Source organism: Poromitra crassiceps, assembly GCF_964638095.1.
Source record: "Poromitra crassiceps genome assembly, chromosome: 11".
NCBI classification, from domain to species: Eukaryota; Metazoa; Chordata; class Actinopteri; order Beryciformes; family Melamphaidae; genus Poromitra; species Poromitra crassiceps.
In genome coordinates this window covers 29,627,570-29,636,494 of record NC_139643.1, presented here as the reverse complement: position 1 = coordinate 29,636,494, position 8,925 = coordinate 29,627,570, and positions in this window count along the sequence as shown.

Here is an 8,925-nt window from a genome sequence, read left to right as displayed (position 1 = left end):
TTTACATCACAGACACACACACACACACACACACACACACACACACACACACGCTCAGTCTCAAGAGTCTCCATATCGTAGTTAGTTTCAGTTGGCTAGGTCTTACCCTGGCACACAACCAGGAAGTAAGACAAATCAACCCAGAAACTGTGTCTGACTGTGTCTTAATGGTCACCTCACCTTGTATACAGTAGTGACAAGGCATTACACAGGAAGTCGACTGGTTAAATAAGATTGTGTAGATTGGTTAAATAAGATTATGTAGGGGAGAGCAGCTAGGGCATGTGGTCACACTGTTCACTCATTGCTGTATTTCTTTATAATAACTGTAAGCTACTGTACACTAAATAGGTGACTTAGTTATTCAATATACTGATGCGGACATTCCTTTCTTTACCTTGAGTCTCTTTAGCACCAGTTTTTTCAACTGGTGGGTGGTGTGGGGATGTTACAGTCATTAGGGCCCCAACACATTTGACAAAACGTTCCATAAGTTTATGGACAATTAGAGGGTTATTGTGCTTTTGGCTTTAATTGAGTGTACCTGCACTGTAAATCCTGTGTTAGATACAGGTGAGTTTATTTCTTGTTATTGTGCTGTTGGCTTTGAGTGTTCAGGTGGCGTGGCTGTGCTGTAAATCCTGTGAGATGCAGGTGAGTGTATGTCTTAGTTATTATTCTGGCCTTAATTGTGCCTGTGAGGGGGGCCCTTTAGGCATCCAGGCCCAGGGGCCCGTCATGTCATAATCCGCCTATGACGATACGCATCTCGATGCATTTCCAACGATTAGATAGATACTATGAAGCAACACCAATGTGATACGATATGATTCACCCTTATTGTGATGCAGTGTGATAACTGTGATTCAATATGATTGGATTCACAATGCAATTAAGCGTGATACGATGCAATTCAACACGATGCAAAAAAAAGTAATGCGATTCAATATGGTACAAAAGTTTGATTTTATTTCTTAGGCAGCAGATCATAGATTAACAAAAAAGTGCCATTTTACCTTTACATTTTGTTTCTCTAATACTGCAACTCAGTAAGCATCTCATTTACGCTTTTTTCTTTAAAGGCATAGGGCCTCTACTAATATAAATCAGATTTTACTGAGGCAAAAATGTTAGAAACAATGCGATGGGAGGTCAATCAAAATTGTATCCGATGCAGACTTTTTTTAACCGATGCGCCGATGTGAATTGTGGAATCTTCTCATCCCTATCCGCCATGACTCCAATCCCTCTCCTTCAACCACATGTCAGTACTAGTCCATACCCGGCTGTGTATCATTATGGTGATTTATGACATCGCTGATGATGTCACAATGTCAACAGTGATGATGTGACATCAGTCAGAGACACACGGTGGTGTGGGCGGAGCCTCTTCCCGCACATCACCTGTCAATCAAATTGTGTGGGCAGGCAGAGCCTCTTTCCATACACCACCTGTCAATCACACAGTGTTGGCGGGGCCTCTTCCCACACATCACTTGTCAATCAAGCAGTGTGGGCGGAGCTGGGAGAATTGCAGGAAACACAGGGGAAAAAAAGGCTCTTAAATTTGGGGAAATGGAAAAACCGGCTTAGTCACTTCCTGTCTCTTCCAATGTTCAATGCCCATGTGAAGTTCCAGATCGATCGGTCAACCGGTTGCATTAAGAGAGGGAGGAAGGAGGGGCCGACAGAGTTTCCTTGATTCTAGATATCCTATCTTAGTATTAACGTTGGCCCACAACTTTCAAATGAACTTTGTCCTGGCTTCTGTTAGCAACGACTACCACCTTGTGCTCAGAATCATTCGTCCCTGTCTCTCCATTCCTTGCACATTTCGACTAATTGGCAGATTGACTTATAGTGTGATGCTCCACTGCAAAACTACAATACACCCAAATGAGTCTGGGGCATACGCGGCCTTGGTCACACAGCAGAAGTGAAGAGGAAATTAAGCGCTGAGCTGGGAGCAACAATCCTGACGGACACTGACCCTGGTCACGACGGAATAATTGTCGCCTAAATGACTAAGGGCCGGTGAGAGATGGTCTTCATTACACACTCGAGTGGGTGATTAAGTCGTCGATCATCCTCAAGACCCCTCTGCCTCACTTTCGTCTCTTAAATCCATGACAGCGTAGGCCCTTCTCAGAAGGAATTTGTGGACCGGCGGTGCCTCTCCGAGCACTGTTGTGATTAGGGGTGCTTCTATTAGGAAGCTGTCACTTTTGATTTGCTGTTAAGGTGCTAGTTATAGGTGCCACAGCTGTCCATTCAATGAGCAGCCCAACTTAGTCCAGAGAGACCACCGGCAGTTCGATATCGGTACAATAACCCGGTACCAAATAGTATTGAAACTTCTCCAGTCAAATGATGACCTGCGTTTGATCCTTTTTGTACAAAAAAATACTATTTCAACCAGAGAGACACATTTCTAGAATGACAATGATTTATTAGATGATTAGATACATGAGCCTGAAGGCACAGAGATATAGTTTTGGCGATTAGACTCCATCATGACGTCAGCTTGATTATGACGTCATGATCAGCAGGGGTAGATGGATGCAGCCAGAGTAGATTGAATATCCCCCCTGTGGAGTCTAGACCTGGTGGTGGTGAAGTAACTTGTTCTTGCTGGAGAAGCTTCTGAATCTGAACCTCAGAGAGGACTGGAGGAGAATGGGGTGGAGGAGGGATGCAGGAACGCACTGAAACGCAATGAGATGATAGAGAGAAACAGGTTTTTTTTTAGCTATGACAGTATAGACCATGATAGGCTGAATGGGAAGATGTGTCATGCTCTGATTGGCTAAATCTAAATGATACCGCCCACAAACCGTGACGCTAGGTAGAAGCGGGAAAGGGGTGATTGGTGACTGAGTTTTATGAATGAGTGGACGTGACATTAAAAGGTTTTCTCCTGACAGGGAAAGATGTGAATGAGGACAGGAGGGATGAATGAGAGCCAGTGACAACTAAAGGGTTTCTCCTAGAACAGGAAAATGCAGGTTGATTAAGAAGTGGGTATGAGAGCTAGAGTTATATCCTGAGAGTGAATGAATGAAAAGTGAGTGAATGAATGACATTAAGGTCTCTCTTATAGAATTTTCGCTCTAGCTACATTTGTGTGGTTTTGCGCACAGCCAATCACAGCAAGCGTTCTTCAATTTAATGTAATGTGTGATTGGCCCACTACCGCAGCTACAACCCATCTGTGGTCGTGAAGTCGAGTGCAATGTAGGCTATGTGATGGAGTTGGCAATAATATGCCTTCCATTCACATGTTGGGTATCGAATGAAGTAGGAAAAAAAGGGTATTGAATTAAGTAGGCTACTAATTGGTATCGATGTCACTTTAAGAGTAGGCTACTGGTACTGGTATTGGTAATTGTAATGTTTTAAACGATACCCAGCCCACCAGCAGTGAGTCATCCTCAACCTTTGGAGTTAAAGTGACTCAGATGTGAAGCCTCTCGTCATCCTGATGTCGTGTGTGTGTGTATGTGTGTGTTTGTGTGTGTGTGTGTGTGTGTGTGTGTGTGTGTGTGCGCGTGTGAGAGAGAGAGAGAGAGAGAGAGAGAGAGAGAGAGAGGTGTGTGTGTGTGTGTGTGTGTGTGTGTGTGTGTGTGTGTGTGTGTGTGTGTGTGTGTGTGTGTGTGTGTGTGTGTGTGTGATGAACAAGAGTAATAAATAGTATTGTGGCCTATAACACATTTTTAGAAGGATGGTATACAAATAGGTCCCAAAAGGGGTTAAATAGTCTACTCACTATCTAGGAGTGAGAGAGAGAGAGAGAGAGAGAGAGAGAGGGAGAGAGAGAGAGAGAGAGAGAGACCCCATCCAAGGCTTGTCCCATCACCAACAGCAGGACCATGGAGGTGGTGCAGCAGTGAATGACCATGACAGTGTTTTATGATAAATAGGCCTACAGCGTATAGTGCGCCATCATTCCTGTAGTGAGCCACATCTGTTCTGCTGGGGGGGGGGAGAGAGGAAGAGAGAGAGAGAGAGAGAGGGAGAGAAAGAGAGAGAGAGAGAGAGAGAGAGAGAGAGAGAGAGAGAGAGAGAGAGAGAGAGGAGGGCTGTGTGCAAGGCGGTGCCAATAGGCGCGGCGCTATCTAATTAAACCCCCACCACCACGTAATCCCAATGACACCCCCCCAAACCCACCTCACTGTCCTCCGACTCACAACCCGTCCCATCCCAGCCACTGGAGGAGCAGACAGACACCGGGTCAAACATGCTTTGCGGGGCTCGACTGCAGTAGCCCAGCAGTAGCCAAGGGTAGTCAGTGTATGTGTGTGTGCGTGCGGTAAAAAGAAGGAGCAGCAGCCAGTCAGTGCAGCTGCACCGTATCCATCAGGACCACCAGGGGGAAGCGTCCGACCGGAGCGCACTGAGCATCCTTGCATCTCTCCCCGGCTCTCCAGCCTGCACACCGGCCCCGCTCATTCCCACCACCACCGCTTCATTTTCTGCTGGCTTGGGTAAGAGCGTCAACATAGGCTATATATCGCAAATAGTTTCCTGGAATATTCATGCTTCACATTTAGGTGTAATGAACCGTTATGCTCGGTACAATGGAGCGGGATGCAGATGGCTTCTTGCACGGCGACGCGGTGGCTTTTGTTTATCCGGAAACGGTGCGTGTTTCCTCGGCTGTGCGTGCAAACAAAGCCGCGGAGGATGGAAAATCTGCGCTATGCGAACTGGAAATACTTGAGTGTATAGCCTACTGGCTGGCTGTACTACGCTTTGTTTGGGTGAAATAAGGCTTTTTCCCCCTTTTCTGCGCATATACTGCTCTATCATCTTCGTAGCATGCAACATGGAGGCTTCATCGTGTTATTCGGCAGAATAAAAGAAAAGGGAAAACATTCTGTCCATGGCCAATAGGGTGATAGCTGCAGCATTTTTATGAATGATCTTTCATGGGACAGTAGGGATGCGCATGGTGGTGCTCTGGGTCCGTCACTTCTCATCCCCTGTCTTCTTCAATCAACTCAAGACAGAAAGAAAGAAAGAAAGAAAGAAAGAAAGAAAGAAAGAAAGAAAGAAAGAAAGAAAGAAAGAAAGAAAGAAATTATTTAATCAAGCCTCGTGTTTATTATATTGACAAATCTTCTATAATACCACTTCTATGGTAGGCTATTATTCTGTAGTATAGGATATTGCTATAGCCTATAGGCATAGTGTGAGTATAGACTGTGAGTTCATAGTGACTTTATTCAACTTTTTCCTTTTACAAGAAAACCAGAGATGGTTTTCATAGTAGATGCATGATGGATGTTAAAGTTTTGATTAGATATTTCTATAGCATAATAAAATGTATTATTGGATGAAACTAGGATCCCTCTGGGGGAATAGGGGTAAAGTGCCCCTTTTTTATAAGGGCGAGCAGGCCAAGGTTCAAATAGGCTGTTTCACTGCTGTGTAATAGGAGGGTAATAGCCTTCCTTCCTATCCAATCATGGTGGTTCTCTTGCACCCTATGGCCTGTTCAGGCTCCTCCCTGTCCTGTTAAACCCACTGTCTCTGCTTCACGTGTCATGTAAAATATGGGATTTATCATTTCATCCATATGGGCGATATACAGTACAGGGAGTTGAGTGGGCATTATTTACGGAGCTTCTCTCGCCGGTGGATGTCGGTGTTGTCGATGCAGGCAGGTCCTGTGGCCCCTGAGGGGACGCAACCTGTCATCCGTCGTTATCGTCGAGAGGGGGCGGGAGTTCGCCTTACATAGCATCTCTGCTCCCTCCTGCCCTCGCATCGCCATCCTGACTATCCTTGAATCCGGGGGCCACACTGACACGCCAGCCTATTGATACATTAGTTTGTTTCCCTAAATGCCACGCGGCCTTTTGGCCAATCCACTCAGGAATATTCAAAGGAGCCATTAGCAGAGAGATGATTGGCAGTTATAGGGTCTAAAGGCACGGTGGTCATTCTCTAGTTGCCATTTAGGGGCCTAATAAAGAAAAGAATGATGTGAGTGCCAATAATGTGGCCATCACCGTCTGGGCCTGACCTCAGGTTAATATGAGTACGGCGCGCGGCGGTGCCACGGCCCCGGCAAATCCATTTTGCATTCGATGATCATTTTGCGAGGAAACCCGCCTAACTGGATTTGCAGTCTCAAATGGGCCCAATCTTGCTGCTGTTGTTTATAGGTTGGAGGCAGCTAGCGTTTAGCTTGCATGCGCTAATGCTGCTGCTAGTGTCGTTGTTACATAAGAAGATAAATGGGTGCTGCTGCCTGGGACGGTAGTATAGCATCGCTCTCTAAGTCACTCTCACTCTCTCATGCACGCACACTTATAACTTCATACACATGAGCTGCTGGGCTTTTAACCCTCAGGCGCTATGCATTTAGCAAGTGATGGATGTGCCAGTCAAGGTGTGTTTCAATGAGCCAGGTGATTTGCCATGCACAGGCAGAGAGAGAGAGAGAGAGAGGCAGAGAGGGAGAGATAGACTAGAAGCCGATGCTTAAGTGAGAGACACTGTGCATTTCTTATAAAGCCTTTCATTATCAGCTCTTACTCTTTGAAAATGGCTATTTCAGGCATGCCTCCTCTGTGTGCACTGTGTGCCTTGCTTCAATCTGTTCTGCAGGCCTGGTTGTGCAGGAGAAAGCCAGTGGTGTGGTCATATGCTGTAGATGACCTTCGCTCGGTATATCACACCGCCGGAAACTCCAGACAAGATGGCATTGACCGCCTGTATGGTTGAAATACACTGGCAATGCAAATGGCCTATACGTCACTTTGAGTTAAGGTTTCTGTCTGTTAACATGGAGGCAGGTCACCCGCGGGTCAAGGAGGGTGGGATAGAAAGAAACACACACACACACACACACACACACACACACACACACACACACACACACACACACACACACACACACACACACACACACACACACACCTAGTTTGGCTCGCCGTCCTGGAGTCTTTCCACGATACTTTGTCTACCAGAGAGAAAAGTGAGACCTTTGGACCAGACGCTAAGAGACCTTGGGTGGGCCGGAGTGGCCTGCAGGCCCTGGCTTGGCTCACCTCACCCTGCAGAAGCCGGCTGTTTGTAAATCTTCCAGTGGCCTGATGGATGTGGAGGGTGGGATGGTCATTCCTCCAAGGACGACAACTCTAAGGAGTTTATGGAAAAAAAAGAGAGAGAGAAGTCATTAAGCAAATAGCAAGAGAGATAGCCATAACCATTAGGCGCAGTTTCAAATGGCTCTGAGGCTTGGTGGTGTAACGCCGTAATGGGGAGGAAATAGTAATGGTTGTGTTTATGCTTTCCATGTTGGGTCCTCCACACATTAGGTCTTTTAGTGCTGTGTATTGTGTAATAGCAGATTTCCATCCATTTCGGAATGATGCAGTGATGCATTACGCTAATGCTCAATCCAGCCGCTTCTGGCCAATGCGGTTTTCAAAAAGCAAAGATTTAACCGCCGTCAAGCACCGAGAGCATGTTGGTGAACTACAAAGACCATGATTCATGCATCGTGAGACCTATGAGGCAGAGTGCTGAATTGAGAGTCAAAGGTCATAGCCTACACAACATAGAGTAGGTATACAGTAAGTAACCCATTGGAGAATATATGCTTCACAAAAATAGTGATAACCCAGAAGAGGACATTCTACCTGTTATAAGACATGTGTACATGCTTTGTAGGCCCAGTCTGCATGGCTGACTGTGTTTCCACTGTCATGCAGGGATGCAGGATGTGCTGGATGTGGCCTGCATGGGTTGACATGAGGTCTGTGTTTCCCATGCAGGCTGCCCGGCCTGTAATCTACTCTGATCCCAGTGGGAGGGGCCTCTCCTGCCTGTCAGACACTCAGCTGCAGATAAGGCAGAGGGAGAGAGAGAGAGAGAGAGAGAGAGAAAGAGACAGAGAGAGAGAGAGAGTTCCAAATAGGTTTCTTGGTCAACAATAATCTTTTATTTGATCTTATATTATTCTGTTTGATTCTTCTTTGTTTTTTCTATATCTCTCTTCTGAAGATTTCAAAATAACAATGGTTATTTACAGATCTGTGGATTTTTTTGTTAATGTACTGTAAATGCTCACTATTTGCACTACCACCGTTTAATTGCACGTTTATTACTGTTTTGTTATTATTCTGAATAGATTCTGGTCAACAATAGTCTTCTATTCTATTCTATCTAATCACATTCCATGACATTTTCTTTTCTCTTCCTTTTTGAATATCTTCAGATTTTGTGATTTATGTTACTGGGTAACAAAATGTCTTGTTTTCTGTTTTTGTTTCTTTGTAATTGCTAAGTGTCGCTAATGCTTTGGCAATGTAAGATGCACCGTATGCCAATAAAGCCCTTTTTGAATTTTGAATTGAATTTGAGAGAGAGACATAGAGAGAGAGAGGCTGCTCTGCTGGAGCTGGAGGTGGAGGACATGATGCGGTACACAAACGAGAGGCACTCAGCTGCGGCCCTAAACCCACACTGTGTTAGCAGCAGCGTCTGAAGTGCTGCTTTGATGTAGCACACAGCGCCGAGTCGCTAACAGAAATGTGGCTTTTGTCCTGCTTAGAGGATCCTTCCTTTCTCAATCACTTGATTTCAGCTGACGTCACGTCAAGAGAGGCGAGACCATTGACTGTATAGTGGGCGAGACGTGCAGATCATGCTGGAGGGCAGCCAGCAGCAGGCTACATTTGCATAGGAAGCGATAGGAAAGGAAAGCACTAGCAAAAAAAAAAACACCTTATTGTGAAGATTATCTTGCTGAACATTAAGTTCACTGTCTCATAGACTTTTGTTAACCACAGACCTTATTTCCCCATACAAAAACCCCATCCCCAATTTAGAGTGTAATTACTTAACTGTGAGTCTGTGACTGTTTGATTTCTGAACAGAATGAAATTTGCCTAGCCTGGTGAGGCAATTAAA